The following is a 21,363-nucleotide window of genomic DNA, read 5'->3' as shown; positions in this document are numbered from 1 at the left end:
TTTCCTGAGTTTATTTACCGCCGAGATATGCTGATTGTACGAAATCTGTTATAAACGTGTATGCGGTTTTATGCTGTTTTCTCAAGTTGTTTTTAGTTAAAACTAATTTTCAATCCAAATCAGAGCGTTTAAAGATAGGTCTGAAACTATGAATGTCTGTAGAACTTAATATTGTTAAGGTTTATATATGCTATTTTTGAAAGGAGGCAGCATCGATGTTCAGGAATACACTTGAGTCCTGCAATACTGAGATCATAGGCAGCCCTGATGCTTTTTTGTGGCCACAAGAGAAGGGTGGTAGGAAAAAGATCACAACGAATGCTGTGAGAATGAAACGGATCGTGTTCTAAGTTACGCTTACTTCATGTTTGAATTCAAAAATTTAATTAGTTAAGTAAATGTTATATACCTCTATAATATGTGGCATAGCAAATAGAAATAAGCTTTGTCTTGTAAGCAATTTTTAAATTGTGGTAAGAATACAACATGAGATGTAGCCTCTTAACAAAAAATTTCATGTGCAAATACAGTATTGTAAACAGTGGGCACAATGCTATATGGCACCTGCTGGGACTTATTCATCCTGCAGACCTTTATACCCACTGAATATTCTCCGGTACCCTCTCCTCCCACGGGCTGCACCAACCAGCATCGTACTCTCTGCTTTATACTTTTTATAATAGTAAAATCCTTCAGCATTTGTCCTTGTGACTGGTTTGTTTCACTTAACGTAATTTCCTCAGGATGCATCCATGTTCTAATGTTTATGTAAGAATCTAACATGTTATGGGGCATTGCTTCTTCCTTTGATACAGTTTCCAGGCCTACTTTGGATTGCAGTTACCCTTTTCCAACCTCAGAGTTCATGGTCAATGTGATATCCCGAGGACTGATCTTAAGGCATAAGGGAGCAAGCGTGGGTCAGCCTCTGCTACACCGATTATTACAATATCACTAAAAAGACAATGAGAACTGTAGAAACTACAGTGAGACAGAATTATGTTTTCTAACGAACGTACTATTTGGGATATATGCTTTTTGTAGAGCACCATTAACAGCGATTCGTGATTTCATTACATGAAAGATGTATTATAAAACACCTGTTGCACTGGCTGGTGTGGCTCAGTAGGTTGAGCACTGGCAAGCAAATCTAAAGGTCACCAGTTCGATTCCCAGTCAGGGCACATGAATGGGTTACGGACCAGGTCCCCAGGTGGGGCACATGTGCAGAACAACCAATCAATGTTTCTCTCCCTCTCTTACTCCCTCCTTTCTCCTCTCTCTAAAAAATAAAATAAATAAAATATATAAAAACAAACAAAAAACCCATATAAAGAAACCAACAAGGTCTGATTTTAAGGTAGGCACAAAGTACTTTCAATTACTTAACAAAAATGTTTGTCTTCTCTGGGGGCAAGAGGTGATTCACAGCAGACAGGCTGGAATCCAGCAAGTCTTCACAACTCTGTCACAACCAAGAATGTGGCCTTGACTGGTCTGGTGGGACTAAGTACCAGACGAGATGAGGGATTACTTCTCCTGCACTTTCCTGATAGCACAGGGAAAGTACCGGAGGGCTTTTCCAGCGATGGGAGGAGAAAGCCATTTTGAATAGTGAACGGAGCCTGGCTTGTGCAAATGAAGAGTCTCAGAATTACGTTCACCACTACTCCCAGGAGTCAAAGCTGTTCCACTGTGGGTTTTTAGAGGTCTCCATACCATGAAATAAACATGTGAGAGGGTGAACAGGTCAAGTCACAGGTGCTGTTTCATAGCTACAGATGAACATGCCGGCAAACAATTGTCAGCTTTCCCGTGTGATCTGGGGGGATTCTACCAACATAATCTGCCAGCAGGCTGAGGAAGAGAGCCCGGAACTTCAGAAACAACTAAGCCCGCATTGCATCGAGTACATCTAAAGATGTGAATTAAAATATTAAAATTCATCAAAGCTCTGAAGAGTCAACACGTTTTTAGAACCAGATGATTGAGAAATGTAAATTTATGAATTAACTATAGCTCAGATCTAATATGGGCAGAAGATGAAGACCAAACATGACTCCAATTCTGACCTATTTCTTAAAGATAAAACTTTAAACAGAGAGCTCAGCTCTATATACTTCACAGCACTGACTATCCAGGGGACCTCAATGAACTACTTTGGCTTCATCCAGTCAGCTGTGTCCAGGATGATAGAATCTAAGGTCTACATCCTCATCACCACAGCCTAGGAGCTTAGTATTGCTCAAATTAAAATTCTATTCATGGGTTTAAATAAAGTTCATGATATATTAAGATAGAATAATTGGAAAATATATTAGCTATATGATACTGTATCCATTAGGATTCCTGGAGGCTCCATACAGAAACCAACACAAAACAAAATAAAGTCTAAAAACGGCTTAAACAATGAAGAAATTTGATATGTTCCTAGAAAGATAGGCTTAGGATTAGCTGATATAGTAGCCTCAGTTGTCCAGGTCCCTTTGGTCTTTTGTGCTTCAGAATAACGTTTCTTCGAAGAACCCCCTGAACACTCCACTTGTGCCTCTTTGACTACAATGGTCATTGGTCCGTATGTAAACAAATGAAGCCAAAGAGAAAAGCTTCGAGCCACTATGCCATCCCTGCACCTGGGAGTGAGAGCTTGTTGAAGGAACAGACTGATTTCACCAAATCAGGGTGGTTGACGCTGGTTGTCAGCCAACAGCGTTCACTACAGGCGTGTGGAAATCACTTCCTTAAAAACTAAAAACAAAGATACTTTGCTCTATGGGCAACCATTAGATGTCATTCTTTTCTATTAGTCCAATTTACAGCACCTTCTTTTCTTTTTTAAGATTGATTGCATATCACGATGATAAACAGGAGGAACAATGCCTTCTGAGAACAAAAGCGACAATAAATAAAACACTCACTAATCTATATGCTTCGAACAAGGGCAAGACTTTTTTTGGTCTGACTCAGTAAAACTTGGGTCCCTGTTAAAAACATTCTATTGAATATGGCAACATTTTGTATCGCCTTAGATTTCTTTTAAATTCTAGCTGCAGCAGCATTAGTTTGATATAATTAAAATGTATCTGTTCACAAATACACACATTTCCTCTTTTATTTTTGTTTCCTTTCATTACTGTGTACATACCTTCCCTGGAGCTCTGCATCTAAGGAAGACTTTGATTCAACTGTAACCTAATCCCATGGTACAGGAACTTGGCAATGAATAAATACATAAATAGCAAAAATGTCCATCCTGTAAAAGACATACTTTAGCAATAGGCAATACAAAAACAATTTAAGATACTAGAGTTCAGAAGTACAACTTCCAAAAGGCCGATCATCACCCTATGTCATCTACCACCTTTGTCAGAGGTGAGGGGGATACAAAGACACAGAAGACTCTCACCACCCAATTTCTGAAAATGAAAGGCACAACTAAGTCTTCAGCATCATAAAGGAGTGAAAATAAAATAAAAATCCAGCGGGATTATTTGGGAAGAGAGGAATGTCAGCCTCCACCGAACATGTGATGAAATGTGAAACGCGTTATTGAATCGAGAACCAACCACGGGAGATTGCAGAACATAACAGCTTGTTTCTAGACTGAGTGGTACTATACAACTTGATGTCCTGCATGTTGCTTACATTTCCTGAAATATAATAGCACCTCTAAAACATCGCCACACTTTCGAAAAGCTTTGCATACCCTTGTAAAAAGAAAAAATCCTGCTTAAATGTATATATTTACATGAATGAAAACTAGACATTAAAGTTAGTAATATTTTAACATTAATTAAATGTTGATCTTTCTCCAATCATGACCTGCACCTCCTCTTTCCCGAAGAAAACTTACAATTTTTAAAAGAAACACCTCTTTAAAAACTACCATCAGTGATTTAAGTTAGTAGTGTTATAGCGGCCTCCATTTACACAAGCAGTAAAAGAACTTAAACTAAGGTCCTTCCTCCCTTCGCTGAGTCCCTTCTGCTGTCCTTCCCAAGAAATTCTAAAGCCTCTGCTGTCTTCCAGGAGCCTGTCTTAGTATTGGAGGTACACTCATGTCAGCTACAGACCAGAGCACCTCAGTGGGGCTCATGTTCTAGTAAAGGGACACAGTGAAGGCACAAGATCGATTATTAAAATATCTAGGATACCAGATAAGCAAAAGTGCCGAGTAGAAAAAAAAGTCAGATGAGAGGGTTAGTTAGCATTGTCACAGGACAGGAAGCACAAAACTTTATACAGACGCGTCAGGACACGTCCAATTGGGAAGGAGACCGTGAGCTAAAACCACACGTGAGATGAGGGGCTGTGCTCTGAGGTTACCTTGTCAAAGAACAGCTTGGATCCAAGAAACCATTAGCTTAAAATGTTCAAGAAACATTAAGTAGGAGATGAGGTGTAGCTCTGTGTGGGGGGGGGGTGTGGGTGTGTGCACGCATGCATATGTGTTCACTTGTGCACAGCGGGCAGATTTTAGATCTTGCTGGCAATTTCAGGTTATTTGGCTTTTGCAAGGTGGGAGATGGAAAGCTATTAGAACATTTTAAACAAAGAGAATGTGACCCAACATATATTTTAAAGGACCAATGTAGTCCGTGCCGTGTTGGAAAAGGGTATAAAACATTTTAAGAGCTATTACAAGTTCAGCATCCAGCTTCCTGGTCTCAGCAGCCTGACAAAGCAGCATTGATGGGCCAGGCATCTTGGGTTGCCAGGGAAGCGGAGATTTTTGTATTGGTAGTTATGCTTAAGCAGAGTTGCGTGGAAGTACAGGAAGTACAGGAAGCGACAGGGCAGGGCCATCACAGACCTAGAGACGTTCATGGTGGGAGCTCATCATTGTCCCTTAGGTCTCCAAAAGTGATTCGGTTACTCCCTCTGTCTGTTCCTGTCCCATCTACACCAAATGGTGTCATTACCTTCTACTTTCTGAGTAAGGCTTTCTTTCCCCTCAGTTTTTGTTTAGGTATAATCTATCTTATTTACTGCTGATGGTTACATCCATAAGTTCTTAGTGACAGATTTTTAAACTTCTACTAGGAAATCTTTATTCTCATCTTATTACAGGCCTGTCTGAACTAATAAGAAAAACCCAAGTAAACAACCTAACAAAGAAAGAGAAAAGGGACAAAAGCAGCCCTAAGTCAACAGAAGGAAGGAAATAAAAATCAGAGCAGAATCAAATAAAATAAAGAACAAAAAGGGTATACAAAAACCAAATGCAACAAAGAGCTGGTTCTTTGAAAAGATAAATAAAATTAACAAATTTTTGGCTAAACTCACTAAGGCAGAAAAAGGAAAGACTCAAACAAAATTCAAAATTGAAGTTACCACAGATATCATAGATATTCAAAGGACCATACAAGAATACTGTGAAAGACTATATGCCCCCAAATTCAATAACCTAGAAGAAATGAGTAAGCCCCTAGAAATATATAACCTTCTTAGACTGAATAATGAAGAACTGTAAAATCTTTGTAGACTGATTAACAGTGAAGAAATTGAAACAACCAACAACCCCCCCCAAAAAAAGTAAAAATCCAGGATCAGATAGCTTCACTAGTGAATTCTACCAAATATCCAAAGAAGATTTAATACCTACTCTTCTCAAACTCTTCCACAACATTGAAAAAGAGGCAATATTTTTTTCTGTTACAGCTTGTAAGAGCCAAAAGTAGTCTATGTACATCAACAATGATTCTATAGGTACTTCTTCTTCTTCTTTTTTTTTTTTTTTTAATTGAATTTTAGAAAGAGAGGAAGGGAGGGAGAGAGAGAAACGTCAATTTGTTGTCCCACTTATTTATACATTCATTGACCAGGGATCAAACCCACAACCCTGGTGTTTCTGGATGATGCTCTAACCAACTCAGCTACCCCACCAGGGGGCTACTTATCTTTTGGATTCATGCCTCTAGTCCAGTTTTCAATGGCAAAGGGAGTGGTACCCAAATCAATGTTAATTCTCCTGGGCATCCCTTCCAACAGCAGGAAGAAAGGAAGCTTTGGCCCTTCTAAGTGATAGGAAATTTTCAGGCAATCTGATATAAGTTGGTTGCTATTATTTTCATTCTCATACCAGGCAGAAGGAAACTGAATCTAAGAGAATGTCATGCAGTGAGAATGTTTTGCAGTCAGATTTCAAGTTTCTGTCAATCCGATGCCAGAAATGATCCAGTTTCCACTCTATCATGCTGTCTTATATTTAGAGTGCCAGTGAATGTATTCACAACATTTATTTATTCAAGAACTGTTGAGTGTTACTCTGTGTGATGCACTGTACTAGAAGTAGCTAAAAACAAACAAATCAAAAAATCCCACTGCGCTCTTTCTCTACAAAAATAAAGGCATCTATTAGTTAAAGGGCCCTGCATTTTTAAGACTCTCATGAGTGTTTTGATATATTTTTCACAGGGTACTATAGGAGCACAGGAGGACGTGGCTTAATCTACCAGTGTTTTCCAGATGGAAGTGTGGAGGGAACTGGGGAAGTTCCCAAAAGAAATGGTGCTCACGTTGAGCTCTATGAACAAGCAGTTCTATTTACATCAAGAAAGGTAGCCTGTGTGCAGTACCATTAAGAATGTCATTTTAATGCAATGCCTACAAAACTGGCATACTTGGATTTTCAGGTGGATGTTCAAAACCGTTAGGAGTTAAGCATGAAAATATAAGCAGAACAAAAACATGAAGGTGTTTGATTTAGTTATGAATACATCACTGCCTTTTGGGAAAGGATAATTTGACTAAATCTGAATTTTTGTAAAGTTATTTTGGCAACAGTAAGGAGTGCGTTTAACAGCAAAGGCGGGATACTCAATTATGAGTCTATTTTAGTAATTCTCACACAAATGGATGAAACATAAAGGCATGGTCTCAGACAGGGGTAAAGAGATAAAAATGACTTGTCAAGATCATTATCACTTAGGCCCTTCAAGATTTGCTAATTGTAGTTCAATAAAAGCAAGAATACACTGTTTATCCTACAGGTTCCTAGATTGTGGGAAGAGTTACAAAAGGAAAAGGAATGAAGTGAGACAGCGGAGATGGTATGTTTTGGGTATGAAGAGAGAATACAATAAAATAGAAGAGACAGGGAGAAAGGGGAATGGTGTTTTAGGGAAGTGATGCCACTGCATTTATAATCATTGTGGGAATAATTGAAAATATAAGACCATTGAGTCTCCCAACCTGGGAACTTGGTACAGTCTCTCCATTTCTTCATACTTCTTTATAATTTACACCTGTGATGCTTTGTAATTTGGTCTTGACTACACTTTGTTGACTCTATAATGGTTACATAGTTATGACATTTTAACTTGGAAATTTGTTAAATTCACTTATTAGACATAATTGCTTTTTTGTAGATTTCTTAGGTAAATGAGTAATTTCTAAGTAAGAGAGCTTTACTTTCTCTTTTCAAATCTTTAAATACTTTGTTTCCTTTTCATACCTCCTTGCACTGGGTCAGACATTCGGTACCACGTGGAATACACATTTTGAGAAATAGACATATTTGTCATGCTAGTTGTTTAAAGGATAACCAGTCACTTTTCATGATTATGTTGAAAGTGTTCCTTTCATTTTTTAATGTACTGAGGGTTTTTACCATGAAAGGGTGGTGTAATTTGTCAGTTGCTTTTCCTTTATGCATTGAAACGATCAAATGTTTACCCTCCTTTATTCTTCCACTATGACAAGTCCCATTGATGGATTTCCCAATGTTAAACTACCTGTGTGCAGGCCTTTGAAAAACCTCACTTGTTCATTACAGACTAAGACATTTTTATACTGGGTGATATGACTTGGTAATATTTTGTTAAAATGTTTTGTCTATGTTAATGCCATATAGTTTTCTTTCCCGGTGACTTTTTTCTCATGCTTTGCTGTTAGAGTAATGCTGAGCTCATGTAAATCACTGGCATTTGGATATTCCTCCTCTATTTCCTTAAAATGTTTGTTTATGGATGGTGGCATTTATACCTAAATGTTTGATAAATATTGCCGGTTGCTTGGTGACTATATAGTTAAAAAGTTTCTCTGTGGGTGAATTTTGAATTAAGAACTAAATAGTGAGAATAGACAAAAGACTATTTATATTTTCTCTTTTTGATTCAGAGTGAATAATATCTGTACTTTGAAGAATCCATCAAGTTCATTTAAGTTGTCAACTTTATTGGCATAAATTTTTTTATAATTGACTCTTATTATCCGCTTATCTACCAAATCTCTATAGACCTCTCTCTTCTTCCCCAATATTAATAATAATTGTTTTCCCCCCTTTCTTCTCTCTTTTACCACTGAGCTTTATCAGTTTCACCCATCTTAAACAGCAGCTTTTGTTTCCATTGGTGTTCTCTATTGTTTCTGTTTAACTAATTTTCATTCTTATCTTCATTATTTCCCATTCTCCACTTATTTTGTGTTTGGCTTGCCATTTGTTGGAGGGGGCTTCTTTAATGGGCTACTTACAACATTAATTTTATACCTTCATTGTTTTTCAGTTTCAACATTTAAGCTGTGTAAATTTTCCTGTAAGCTCTGCTTTAGCCACTTCCACATATTTGGACATCTTTTACATTATCATTTTTTTCAAAATATTTTCTAACATTTTGTTCCAAATTTCTTAATGAACTTTAAAGCTTTAAATCAATGTGCATGTGCACACACATATGTTCTAGGCTGCTTACCTGTTAACAATAACAAACATAGACATCCACATGTTATAGTATTATATTCTCTATATATCCTAATTTTAGAATTTATAATTGTTATTTGTAGGAGGCTTTGTCCAAACATTTAATCTTGGATTAAATTACTAGAAGACTAATACTTGAAAATTTCCTATATCTGTATACTAAATGATACAAGCCCATTACATATAAAGAAAGTGTAAACTATTATTTATTTTACCTCAACTACCGTAATATATATAATTATATATAAATATATATGTTCCTTCCATATAATTATTTTAATTAATCCTCAAAATAGCCTTATTAGGTAGATGCTTCCCCTACATTTGGGTTGAGTGGGCTGAGATTAGAGAGGCCGAGTAAATTCCTCAAAGTTGCACGGAGTGAAAATGATAGGATCAGAATTCAGGCTTTGGGTGTATGATACCTGTACCTGCAATCTTACTCTATCACCTTTAAAGATTTTGTAGAGGGTGACTAAGGGCCTGTTAGGATTGTGTATGAGTAGGAAAAAGCAAATGAAACAGATACAGGTAGTTTCCTTTCAAATGATCCTCCATGATAAGTTATCAGATAGAAAAGAAATCTGGATGTAGATAGTATGAACATATGGAAATCGTGGAATAATCACATCAATATGGATAACAAATACCCCTGAAGCATCATTTACTTGAATCTGAAACTACTCTGTTACATTAAACCCTGGCTCCCACTAAAGCGTCCATGGTTAGAGCTATGGTTGTAAATAAGGGCTTTAGGGGCACTTTCCTGATAATGAATTGAACCCCTGGGATGTGGACCACGCAGCCCTGTAGAGAACTCAAAGTTCAATGCCAGCCCTCCTCAGAAATATAAAAATATGACTCAAATTACTTGTAACACTTCCCTGTAAAAACCACTTTATGTGTGGTTATTTTAAAAGATTAGGTTAGTGGATAAAGATGCTGCAATTATCGTCGGCAGCCGTCCGTCTCGAGAGACGATGGTGTAGCTTCTTAAGAGTCTATCTGCACCGCCGAGAATGGCTGTGCAGTCCGACTCGGGAGTGACACGGTATCTGTCTCCTCCCGTGTTGAATCGACATCTTGCGATGACGCTGGAGTGTCCTCTCCAGTGAAGCTGAAGCTACAGAGCCTGGGTGGGGTGATATGGAGGGTCTGCTGTTGCCCATGCAGCAGACCCCCCCCTCTCTTCGCAGCTGAAGGGTCCAAGGGAAAGACGGAGTCAATACAGCTTGGCTTCAGGTGCGCCGCAGGAGTTGCCGGTGTTGACTACAACGTCGAACCGCCTTAGGGACTCCGGCTCCGGATTTTCTGTCGGGGTTTACTCCCTTAGCCTTTCCCCTGAAGAGGTATGCCGCAAGGCAGCGGAGGTTTTTTGGAGTCAGAGTTTTCCTTCTCTGATGTGCCCTGACTGGAAGATCGAACCAGCGACACTTAGCTCGCAGGCCGACGCTCAATCCACTGAGCCAAACCAGCCAGGGCCACGCTGCAATTATATATGTAAAATATTTCCAGAGATCACAGGTCCCTTCCTTAGGCCTGAGATTAAAAGGCCTAGACAGGTGGCTAAGGGTGGGCTCTGTGTGACACTGTCAGAGCGGTGACAGCTCAACTTGTGGCATTTACATTGGCCGTCCTCAAAACCAATCATTGGGTCAAAATAATGAACGAGCAGTGACCAGGTGTGCAACTGCTCATTTCTCGCCCACTACTTTGTCTTGACAAAACGTTCCTAGAAATGCTCTCCTTCCAGTGCCTGACTCTGTTTGCCCTTAAGCCTGAAGAGTGATACCCTTATCAGCTCCTGAAGACCAGCTGACACAGGATGTTTCCTGTCAGACCCCACAGGTCGCTGATCCCTTGGCTGGCTAACTTCCCCTGAGAAATATCTGTTAACCTTTGCTCATCCTTCCTTACACAACTTTTTTCTTTTTCTCTTGAGAGACTTTTCTTTTTGAGACACTGCCATTTTTTTTTTTATTGTATTTATTGGGATGCCATTAGTTAACAAAATTATACAGGTTTCAAGTGCACAGTGAGACAACCCATCCTCTCTCCACTGTATCATGTGTTCACTGCCCCAAGTCAAGTGTCCACCCGTCACCGTTTCTCCCCTCTATACCCGCCTTCACTGGCACACCCCCGAAACTGGAGAATGCTCCCCGTATTAGTGACTGAGGCAGAAATGAATGATGCTACGAGAGCCAAAAACAATAACAAAGAGAAGCTACCAAAGCTATATGTTGAATTAAAATGTAAACAGAAGAGACCATATGTTAACATAAGACTTTCAAATATGGCAATATCAAACATTAATGTATACAATGATTTTCTCTGCCCAAAACATGCTTCCTCTGAACTGATACATTCATTTAACAATTTATAGGATCAAGTTTGTATTTATTTTTATGATTGATTGCGGCATATAGCATATAGAGAAACTCTATGTTTATCTTGAGCAGTATTTTTAAGTTCTTGCATTATTCACACATAATACAATTTGGTATAAGAATATCAAAAGAAATAAAAGTGAATAAAATATCATCTTGTAAAGCACAAAACCCTCTTACCAATATGTATGTTAACCTCACAGTACTTTGTTTTCTAGTGGAGGTGAATTTTGCCTGCTAGGATGACTGGCCCCACAGATTCATCCCATTGGGATAATAATGGAAGCTTTTACCAAGACACCAGAGGATTAGCTTCAGGACTTCTCACAGAATCAAACTAACTCCCCTCATTGATCCTGACCTGCTCGTACATGCTATAGAATTTACAAGAACACAGTTGAAGTATTCATGGTAAACAGTAGTGAAATGAATTTTGGTAACAGTTAATCAACAAGTCAATGTAAAATTCAGATATATTAATGTTATAGGTTCTGTTTTATACAGATAGTGTGTTTTTTATTTCCCCCTCCTATTAAAGCCATGGATTTCCCCCACTGAAGGGAGAACACAGATATGTGGGTCAGGAACATGCTTTGTACATGTGTACAGAAGAACACATTCATGTTTAGACATTGACTTCCATACCAATGGCCACCTCTTCCATGCCTAGTGACATATCAAAGACTTTCTTACTAATAAATGCTGTCTTTTCTCTGAGAATTGTGTGCAGTTTCTGTGTTTCTACATTTCTCTTCATGGCAACTCCACCTAATACACCATGTGAGTCACCTTGGAAGGGGCATCTTCCCTAATCAAGCCTTCAGATGAGACCAGAGCTCCCACTGGCCCCTCGACTTCAGTCTCCTTGGAGACCCTACAGCAGGGCACCCAGCCAAGTCATGCCTGGACTTCTGAGCCACAGAAATGTGAGGTGCTGGATGGGTGTTATTTTAATCCACCCACTTTTGGTGTGATGGATTCTGCAATACAGGTAACTAAGACAAAAACAGTCTAGGAACCTGATGTCCCCAGTTTTACCAAGTGACCTCACGAAATGTTACATTTAATACACAAAATTAGCTGTAATTATGCTCCTTATGGATTATTATCTACACTGCTACTGAATAAAGCACTTTCTCTGCCCAAAACTGATGTGTTCACTTAATAATTTATAGAAACAACTTTAATTTGTTTTTATGACTGAAGAATGCATTTCTTAGTTCATTTCAACTGTCTCCCTGTTCCTTTGCTTTTTCAAAACTTTAGTGAACCTTATAAATGTCAGTGGCCCTCTATATTCTTTTTATTTAAATACTTATTAAGTGTACATTTTTAGTGTAAATTATTTCCCTTCCAGAGACACTTTCTCTTTGGGGCTCTTACCATGTGACCCAGTTCAAGTGCCACGGTTAGCAGGGGCCAGTGGGAACGGAAGGGGTCCGTGTTCAAGGCCACTGAAACCAGCCAAGAGTGCTTTTGAGATGCACTGTGCTTCAGAAGGAGTGTGTCTTGTCGGATTTCTGTAGTGCTTCTCAAAATAAGTTAAGAAAAAAAATTGCACAGAGTGGGGTCAGGGTTTAAGTTTTAAAGGAAATGCTGCAAAGTGCAACAAAGGTTATTTTAGTTTAAAATTTTAAGTTTAGTTGGAGAAGTTAAAATTCAGAACTCCACATGATAATGCGTAACAACCTTTCAAAGGCAACTATCCAAGGCAACTTTACAAAGCACCGTTCTGTCCTCCAGGCGCCAATTAATCGTTAGCAAAACAGTGCCTCCTGCAACAAACCTTCCGTGGAAATCTTTTTTGGTAATTCAGTGGAACTTGGAAACATTAAAGTGTTGCAAGGAAACTCATTATGACCGCCTACCATCATTTTCCTCCTTTTAATAGTTCTATTTAGGATGTTTTCTTTTTAAAAAAATGCAAACCATTTATCACTGCCATGTTCGTGAAAGAAGAGGCCTGATTCCTACCAGGTAGCTGAAGTCCTTAAAGGATATCCAGAATGGTTTTATGCCCCTTTGACTACCGAGCTCATGAAACCAGCATTTTGTCTGTTTAAAGACTAAGTGAATGGAACTACAGCTAAAGAATTGGCCAGTGGTAGGTTAACCAATCTCTGAGGCGCAGACGTGAGAAAGCATTGAAATTGATTTCAGTTTTGACTTTTCCACATTTAAGTTACGTAACTAAGGGAGACTCCTTTCTGTTGTATGGAAAATGGAAAGGATCGTCATGAGTATTCAAAAGCATGACATAAATAAAGTTGTTATAGGCACTCTGCTCACGCTTACAAATTGTCACTTTTACCTCTGGTAAAGCAAATATTTTGCTTGCTAATACTATAAATGATTAGGTGGTGCTGCAGATTAATTCAAACTAAATCACTTTAAAACTTTGGGAGGGTATCTTTTCATAAACGTCCTCCAGTGAAAGAAGGAAGGTGAGATACATGGATAAGACCACTCTGACCCTAGACTCAACGCCTCCCATAACAGAACAGAGGAGAAAGCATGGAACACCTCACGCTCCGGGTAAGCATCCCTCCCTTCAGCCTCCACAACACCACTGTCAGGAGGGAAGAGGGTGGAGAGGTCTGCATGACCTGGAGGGACCTCAACACCTCTATTTTCTTTCCACCTCCTGACAGCCTCGGCCTCGGAGGGTCATTGGGGGTAGATGGGGTTAGATTATGCTACCTAACCCCATTTATAGCATAAGGACCCTGAGACTTCCAGATCAGCCTTCCACCAACATCATCACCATAGACCTCTCTCCATCCATTGCCCTTCCTGGAATAGTCAATCATCAGCAAAAATCTTCCAAAAATTGATAAGCATTTTAGTTACTTTCTCGCTCTAATCAAATTAGCTCTTCCCTGAGTATAATGCTTTCCAAGCAGCCTTTCAAGTTTCTTTTTCTTCCTCATGTCTCCACTTGCGCAACTATTCTTGGTACAGTCATCTACAGAGCATGGGCCACTTTTTCTCATATTTGGAGGATTTCAACTTACTGTACTGTTACTCTCTCCACTTCATGCCAAGCTTTTACCAAACCCTAGGTTTTGTCATCATGAATAAATGCTATCTACGTAGGATCTTATTTTCAAAGTTCACATTTTATCTTCCCATCTGATAGTGCTCCAGTGCCCAACCCCAAGAAACTTTAGCCACAGAGGGACATATGACTCACTGAGACACACGACCTCCCTTCACCTACCACACCCCAGTGTGCTCGCCCCTCTCCAGCCCTATCTCTCTCCTGCCATTCCTCCCAAAGTGCTGGCACTCTGCTGTCTCAGGGCATTCAGCTTGGCGCTTTCATCTGCCTCAAGGGCATTTTTTTCTTTAACAGCCACATAGGAACATGAAAGAAAGGTTAACATGCTAGCAAACTCAGCTATATTGTAATGAAGAAAGAGGAAATACTCCATTAAAATAAGCAAAGATTCCTCCATTAACTCGATGGGCAGTGGTGGATGGGACTGAACAGTCTTATAAGCAGGAAGTAGTTCTCAGATGGCACTGACTTTCAGGGCTAACAGCAATCATGTGAAGATCAATATACCTATACACTCCTAGCAAAACAAATGTCTTGAATGCCATTCATTTATTTTAACTCCACCGCACTAATAAATGAATGCTCTCGTGCAGTTCTGATAGCTAAGTCTAAAGCAGTTCGTGGTCACCACTGGAGTGTGGATTATGTTTAGAACGGTTTAGACACTTACTAAGCATGTCTGAAGCATCAATTTCTAAATGGCATTACAAAATTTAACTAAAAAATATTGGAGTATTGATGAAAGCGACTAACACACATTAGAGTCACACCATGTATACTGAAGTATTCTACGGTGAATGAACCAGGCATTTGGATCTATGCCGGCATTATTTGGAATCAACTACAGCCAATGAAAGTAAAGAAAATGTCACCTTTCAGATGCTTGCTGAGGAGATATGCGTGTTGGGCTCCATCGTCCAAGAAGCAGATGGCAAGGTGGGATTAGATGGGTAATAGTTTTAGGGGGAGGCACCTGGAATTGAGGGTGGTGAGGACTGAGAAGCGGCCAGGGAGCCCTGACAGACCACAGCGCCAGGCTGGTGCTTCCAAAGGGCAGTGGGGAGAAAGGACAACTGGATAGGAGCCATGTAAGACTGCTGCCCCATCTGGTCAAGCTACGGCCATTGACTCAAAGCAGCCTGCACGGGGACTCTCCCAGAAGTGGGCCTGTCCTGGCAGCTCTGTCACCATCCGTCCCTGGCTGGGAGCAGCCTCGGGGGGCAGGTCAGGACTACCAGGGGCTTTGAGTGGCAACTGCAATCCCTATGTTCATCATAGCAACAGAGCATATGGGGGAATCTCGGGGCCACTGCCAGGACCAGTCTTAGAATTTGCAGGAAGGTTTTATTTTTTAGTTTTTGCCTTATCAAACTGTATAGAGACATAAATTAAACATTAACTATAGAGTATTTTCTTTGCTAGATATTTATAATATCAGGTCATTTACTGGATCATCATTTGACTTACATGAGCAGCGTGGACCACGTGAGAGTAATCGGGATGCATCCTCATCATTGTCCACCTCATATCCTCAGCTGAAAGCTCCACCAGGAGAGGGAGACCTCTGACCTTTCTTGTCCTGGCCCACTGCCACTGCTGACCGTCACTCCCCATCCAAACTCTAGTGTGTCAGCAGGGGTGACACTCCTCTTCTGCTGAAGCATCAGGGGAATAGGCAGTCAAGACTACTTCCTGTTAAGCCTCCTTTAAGGCTGAAATAAAAGAAGATACAAATGCATCTCTATTGAAAGGGAAATTTTACTATGGAATTAAAATTTAGAAATGATGAAATTAAAGGACCTAAAAATCTTGGGATTATCCTTGAACCTTGGAAGACAGCACTTAGGTTTCCCTCAATCATGCATCCTATGCTTCTTCCACTTTTGATCCTGCTCTTCCGAGCATCGGCCTATGCTACCACTGTGTATTTATTGCAATTTTCTTCGATAGCAAGAATTGTCAAAGTGCTCTCTCTACAGCCAATGGTACTTTTATCAACGTTACTTGGTCTTCATACTAAAATGATTACAGTGCACTTCACAAAGGTATACAAACCAAAGTTTCTGTACATGAGAATAAATATCTTCTTTCATTTGTTTGAATGTTTGCACTTGAACTCTACAACTAAATAAGAGGCGCTTGACTTAGCTGCATGGCAAAGGGAATAAATCACTCTAATGGCATCCAGAATGTTCAATAAAGTATCAAAAACATGAAAGCAGTTCCGTATAGTAAGTTACGACACTGCTCCTTACAAGGTTGGCAGTGAGCTACATGCACCTCCCCACTGGAAACCAATGCAGGATCAGACAACATAATGTGCTGTGGGGCTCTCCGACACTGTGGGATTGTGTTCAAGTCCTTTCATGTTAAAATCACATCTGATGTAGATGGGGAGATCAAAAGTAAAATAATTCTTCAGAAAATTATGTCCATGGTGTGGAGAAAAAAATACTGAAGCATATTTTGTATTCATGTTCAAACAAAGTGGATGTTTATGCAAAAACTGAAATTTCAGATATAATCCCATTCGTAAGAATTAATTTATGTAATGCTACTGAATCTCAACTTCATTCACATGTAACTAACCATTATAAATTCTTAGTAAATTGAAGGGCACTTGCAAAGATTTTAATGCTAAGAATCTGGTCAATTCAAATATCACTTGGCATACGATTTTAGTGGAGAAACACATAACACAATTTTAATTTAAGAGCTGGTAATCTGTTGGTAAACTAAATTTAACCTCACTGCTCAAAATTGTTTTGATCTTAGTACGTTTTTACTTGCACTAAATAGTGTAACTAATGAATTAAGTTCTAGGAAGCAACTTACTTATAGAGACTGACTTATGCCCAAGAACTTACACTTTTCCATTTCAATATATTTTCTAAAAAATACCTCAGGAACATTTTCACATTAAGGAAATCCATAGCAAAAGGATTTCTAACCAAAAGCAATGAGTAGTGGTTGTTTTCTTCCCCGATAAAACGGATAGCTACCACAGAGCTGTATTTTCTGTTCTGTACTCTCTTGGTAGGTATTTTTGCACTTGCTTCACTGGTTACTTCTCTCTGGGAAACACAGGTGAATGGGGGATGCGCTACCTAGGTTTCCGTGCATAAAAACAATGTTGTCACTGGGACAAAAAGTATGCAAAATGTATTACTCCGCCTTTTTTGCAGAATTGTACCGGCATACACGGTCTCGGGGCTGCTTATTTTCACATAAGGCCGCAGTGCACTCTGTCTTTCTGTAGCAAAAATTTTCCTTCCCGACGACTATATTTTCCCTAATATGAATTGCAAAAAGAAGGTCCTATGTTAACAGTTTTTTCTATATGTAGCGATAACTAAAGAGGTATGTCTGGATAAAAAGTTATTATTCAGTCATGACAAATGTTTTAATAATTAACATGGGAACTAGCGCTGGATAAACATATGCACTTTCCCCTGTGTTGACAAATTTTCAATAAATTGTATCTATAGGATAGACTAAATCAGGATGTAGTTTAACAAAATGTAAAAACTTAACTGGCTTAAAAACAAATGATTCTTTCCCCTGAAACTACACTTTATGAAGGTTAGTTGGGATTCTGCCCTGTGTATTTTCTCTAGAACTCAAATTATCCAGGCAGACACTATATTGAATGGTTGCCTGTTGTCAGGGTGGTGTAAAGGAAGACAGATGGGCTTTGTACTGGTTCTTTAATTTTAGAACTGGACCTGACAAATGTCACTTCTACTCACATTTGTATGGGTCTTCAATGAAGCAGGGCAGTGAAGTCATATTAGCTTCTCGGGAGGAGAGCCAGCGATACTGGAGGGACAGCCTTAATGATGCTATGGCGGTCTGCCTGAGCCCTAGATATTAGCTTCCTCCCTTACTGCAGGCAGACCTGCTCACCCCTTCCTCTGGGAAACCATGCCAAATTCTCATGCGGTCACTGCGTCCCAGCTGAAATTCCAGGAATGCTGAGTCACCTCTAGGTTTTCTGCTTGTACTTCTATTTTGTTTTACTGTTTTTAATCACCATGCCCAGGGATAAGTCCTCTTGGTCTAGGGACCGCCACATCTGAAAGACAAGTGTTGTCAAAACTCAAACAAACAATATGCAGTAATAGAACAGGTACAGAAGCACAGTAAACTCTTGCACCGAGACAGAAAGACCAAGTGCACAGAGCAGTCAGGTAGCGATGCTGAAGGCTTCCTGGCAGGCGGGGTGAGACCCTGGCCCTGGAGGCAGACGGGGCTGTGGGGTCAGGCCTCCACTGTATCCTGAGGAGGAGCTGCCCAATCAGTGTCCCTCTGTAGGTGCTGATGTCATATTCTGGCAGTTTCTTGTTATCCGTTATTCTCCCTGATCATGTCTAAAGTGGATTGAAGGCTAGACCTTCATGGGGGTTAAGCATCTTTCTCAGCCAGTTTCCTGCCTCTAGTCTCTGGGACCAAAGGAACATTTTAAGACTAAACAATCCCAGTTTGTTTTGGTCTGAGAGAACAGTAGTAATGGAGGACATGCTGGCATCTTAGCTCCCTAAATACCAAGTGGGCCTGTGCTCTGCTTGATTCTAGTCACACCCATGGGCTAAAGCAACATCCACCTTCTGGCTAAAACCTGTGTCCTGTATTTGCTGTGTATTTTACTTTCTCATTCCTGCCCGAGTCATCGTCAGGTATGTGGTAGGCAGATGCTTAAACAATTTTTTTTTTTTTTTTGCAAATGAATCCAATTGAATGTGTATAAAAATAGTTCCCCTGAGTGATATCAAAATACTTTTTATAAATGGATGGCTAAGAGGTGACTTTGACTATTAACAGACTCCAATACAATAGCCTGAAGATTAGATTTTTCCAAAGGCAGCCAAGAAGGTATAAAAGCACAGTAACCAGGAAAGCTGAATTGTTGATCTTGCTTGTATTTTTACTAACATCATCATCATTATTATTTTGGGCTTTATAAGGAAGTAAATTTCCAATATGGAATTTTCTTCAATTAACTATTTGATCTTAAGACAGTGATTTACAATTTTGGATGCCGGTATTTTATCTTTAACATTTTTGCTGTCATTTATAATAAAAATTGGAAAGGTAGATAAATTCTTACCATGTGATTCACTCAAAAACTAAAACTGTAAATTCAGCCAGATGCTAAAGGACTATAGTTTCACATTCATAAATACGTGAAAATAGAGATGGTGAAAATATTGATCACACAAAACATTTATTTAAATATGTTTTTATCACTTGTTTAACTTTATTATGTTATTTTAGGTTTGATTACTTTGAGTTTAAGCTTGGAAGTTGATATTATTTGACTCACCAAAAAAGCCTTGTATCTAAATACTTTCCAATGATTAAATAGGAATCATAAATTTATGTAAAAGATTAAGACTGTTCACTACTTTAAAAAGAAATTCAAGAATGAATTTTTTAAATGTTAAGAAAATGTCCAAAAAATGCAATTGAATTTAGTTCTGGTATAATATCAGAAAAATGAGTAGAGAAATGTTCTCTACCTCTTCAAAATGTGGCCAACAATTGTATAGTATTATCTTCTGTATTAACTGATTATTAGAATTTACCTATAAAATTATATGGTGTTAGAATTTTCATCTTGTAAGTAAATTAAAATTAAATTCCTCTAATAGATATAGAACTATTCCAATTACTCATTTCTAGTTGATTTTTAAAAAATTCTCACCCGAGGACATGCTTAAAGGGAGGGAGCACAAGAGAGAAACATCGAGGTGAGAAGCCTCAATTGTTTGCCTCCTGGAAGCTCCCTGACTGGGGATCAAACCCACAACTTAGCTACGTGCCCTGACCTGGAATCGAACACCATCCTTCCAATGTACGTGATGATGTTCCAACAACTGCGCCACCCAGCCAGGGCTTTAGTAGATTTTGTAGTTTGTGTTATTCAAAGATGTGTTCCTTTTCAACTAAGTGTTAAATGTAGTGACATACAGTTTTCATAATATTTACTCTGGAAGGCTAAGATAAATTCATAAATTAATGGATCTCAAATGCATTTATTAAATTGTAAATTCCACGCAAACAGTAGTTATCTTAGTCACTAGGTATCATATATCTAACTGATGGGAAACTAAGAATCATTCTTTCTAAGCCAGGGCTCACAGCCTTGGCACTACTGACATTTGGGGCCAGATAATTCTCTATTGTGCGGCTCGTCCCGGGCACTGGCAAATGCTTAGCAGCCTCTCTGGCTACTACTGGTCCAGTTGCCAGCAGCAACCTCTCTTCCCCAGTTAGGAAAACCACATGTGTCTGCAAACATTGCAGCTGCCCGCCGCAGGGCAAACTCCCCGCAGCATGTGAGCCACTGCTCCGGGCTGGAGGAGGAGCTGGGACTTCTCCTCATGGTGCAGTACATACATTACTTCATAAATAGATGAGAACTGTGTTATTACTCCCTGCATTCCGGCTTCTTGAATAAACAAAAATCGTTCAGTACAAAGGCACACTGATCTTTCAAATCACCTTTTTACAGAGGTTAACAGATGGATGTCTTAGCAGCCCAATGGGAACAGCAGGAAGCATGTCATTGTCGGGATTGAAAGCCCAAGTGAGAACTAGTCACGACGTCTTTTTCTTACCAAAGATAGAGATCTGTTAACAAACTGGAAAAAAAAACGTTATTAGTCAATACTCTGGTTTCTTTTTTTCCTCCTACTTTTTAAATTATCAAACTTGAATAGAACCGCATTTGGGAAGTTACCATCTAAGTGCAAACGAATTGACATCAGTTCTAGAAGACGAAGACAAATACAGCCGTCACAACAGGACGCTCGCAAGTTTGCTCTGTCGCTTCCTTCTGTCACAGCAGCTCTGGGGGATGGCTCAGTTTTAGACGTCTAAAGGGATGAATTCAGTGTGACCTTCCCCACACCGAGTGTTCAGAAAATAGGACACGCTCTGGGGAATTAACGACATACCATCACCGTTACCCTAGCAAAGACATCAGTGCTGTCATTCGTACTAACGAGAAACTGGGCGTGGGAAGGGCACGGAGATTCCACTGACGTTGGATGCAAGTTGATACTGCAGCCCCTCTCACGTAGGCCGCCACGGCTTCCTCCTTTTACCAAGGCATTCGTTCCAAAGGGGCATGCTGGCGGCTTGGTGTGTGGTATTTACGGGCCACCGGAAAAAGAAGAGAGTTTCGGGAAACCTCCTTAAAACTGGTC

The sequence above is a fragment of the Furipterus horrens genome, unplaced genomic scaffold, assembly GCF_987537825.1.
Source record: "Furipterus horrens unplaced genomic scaffold, mFurHor1.1.pri manual_scaffold_8, whole genome shotgun sequence".
Lineage (NCBI taxonomy): Eukaryota > Metazoa > Chordata > Mammalia > Chiroptera > Furipteridae > Furipterus > Furipterus horrens.
Note: the sequence above shows the minus strand (reverse complement) of the source record.